A 2,357-nucleotide genomic window follows, 5' to 3' on the forward strand; every position below is an offset into this window, starting at 1 on the left:
CTCGGGAAAGGGAAGTTTGGGGTCCCCTGCTAAAGCTGCTCCCCCCGCAACCCGATACCGGATAAGCAGACAAAGATGGATGGATGGATGGATTCTCTGGACAGTTTCTTTTGAAAACAGCTGGCTGGTACAGCTAGAAACATTACATTTGTTTAATACAATGTCAGTATACACTAAGCAGCATTATCTAGCAGCATTTTGATTTAGTTTCCTCATGTCATTGTCAATGATGTGTTTGAATTATCACATTCAGCCTGTATTGTATTTTGAGGTCAAATCCCACTTAAAAAGAATGCAAGCCATAGGTTACACATGTATCCCTTCAGTAAAATAGTCACATCAACATGCACACATTAGCATTATCCTGAACTTTCCAAAACATAAAAACTCCCCCACCTACGGCATGATTCCAAAAACATCGGACCTCACACACAAACACACAGATTCACACGTAACTCGTTTCTGAATTCTAAACAAACAAATTTAAAGCTGCCACATGTTGGAAAGAATTTAAATCAAAAATGTTTATCATATTTTAAAGACACATGCAGAATATTCTTGTCATTCATCAACCCCAATAATACAAAGGACACATTAGAAGACACACGCACTCAAACAAGCACACACCTGCATCAACAGGCCTCACTCTGAATGCAGACTCTGTCATCTGTCTAAACAGTCCTTACTCCAACCCAGACCCAGTACCGCTCCCACTAGGGAAAAAACACCAGGTTTCGCAACCACTTGTACTTACTGCGACATACTTGGTTGAGGGATTCTTTATATTGGCCTAATGTGGGCGGTGCATAGGGCTGCATCTGCATTCTTGTAGTAAACTTCTGATCATCCTTATTAAAGCATCCATATCATGCTCATTTTCAGTTTCATAATTGTTTTTTGAAGGGGTACCAGAATACGTTTACATGGTTTCATTTTTTTTTTTTTTTTTAACTTGTTTTTGTTGTACTGCACATTGCTGCTGCGCCTTTTTTCACCCTGTGTGTTCTGGTCTCTGTCGCTACAGAGTGAGATATCTTACTTCTGTACCATCTTTGTAGGAACTCGCACATGTGCAGTAGTTAGGTAATTTTGGTCAGTATGTATGCATTTTGATGCATTTATATATATATTTTATAATATGGGCACTTTAGCATAGCCAGGGATGCTACTGCTGCATGGGTTGCCATGAACTTTGGTATAGACATACATGTTCCCCCTTGGGATGAATTGTAATAACTTTGGTGACTGTTTCTGAATTTTGTTTTCCAGCACTGTGGTTTGTGACCAAAAACCAGCACACTGACTCACCTTTGCACCTTTCTCAACCGAGAAGCTTGTTTTTTTTTTATCATCAACCACACAGAGGTCTCTCAGTTTGGCTGTAAACAAGTCATTGAATGACTCAACGATGAAGTTTCCTGCTTAAATGTAGTACATGCTGAGAACATAAAGCAAGCTCTGCAAGCAGCTCTAAAGTTCTGCTCAAAGAACCAGTGAGCAGAGTAGCATGTTCTTTCATGAGTGTCATCATGAATGCAAGAAATGCTGGCTTTTTAAAATGTCCATTAGGGACATCCATCCATCCATGATGTATACATTATTATCATGCACAGCATTGCAGAGAGCTGTGGAGCCTATCCCAGATCAAACTTGGTTAGAGGAAGGGTAGTCCATTGCCAGGGCTCCTCCAAAGTGTGGTGGAGGACAGTCTGGCTGCTGCACATATCATGTGGGGATGGGAGGAAAACGTGCTCTGGTTCGGAAGGAACTTGTTTTGGTGGAACGTGTACGTTTAAACGTTGCAGAGCCACGGTGCCACTGAAAAATAGCCTAGGAAAGTTTTCTCTTAATACATCCATGTGTGGAACGTGTACGTTCCAAAGTTGTTTTAGTTGTGCAACACAAAACTCAGATTGGACAGATAGTCTAGCTGGCTGTTTGGATTTACCCTGCAGAGATCTGAGGAGCAGTTAGCCATAGTCCTCATGAATCCACCACAGTTTAAAATTACAACACATAGAAAGTGGAAGAAAACGGACATCCAGCCGAAAAAAAGGGGCATCCGGCGGAATTTCCGGTGGCATTGAAGTAATTCTGGAAGTGGAACTTTGTGGATATAGGCAAAACCAAACCTGGACAGGTCAGACTTAGACTTCTCTTTATTGATTCTTTTGGGATGACTCCCGCAAGGAAATTGAAATTTCCAGCAGCAGTTTTCAGCAAAAAAAAATAAAAAATAATATAATATAATAACAATAAGCCATTTGGCTATAAAAAAGACCTTTAGCACAAATTATCAGTTAAGAGCAGCTAGAGTGTCCAGGTATGTATGTGAGTAGATTATTAATTACTTAATT

General features: G+C 40.3%; 1 protein-coding gene across 1 annotated transcript in view; it reads right to left on the reverse strand.

The window, feature by feature from the left end:
• Positions 1-2,357, reverse strand: part of kcnj10a (potassium inwardly rectifying channel subfamily J member 10a) — a 16,932-nt gene that overhangs the window by 3,305 nt on the left and 11,270 nt on the right. The window lies entirely within an intron of this gene.

This window comes from Etheostoma spectabile, chromosome 19, assembly GCF_008692095.1.
Source record: "Etheostoma spectabile isolate EspeVRDwgs_2016 chromosome 19, UIUC_Espe_1.0, whole genome shotgun sequence".
In the NCBI taxonomy this organism is placed as follows: domain Eukaryota; kingdom Metazoa; phylum Chordata; class Actinopteri; order Perciformes; family Percidae; genus Etheostoma; species Etheostoma spectabile.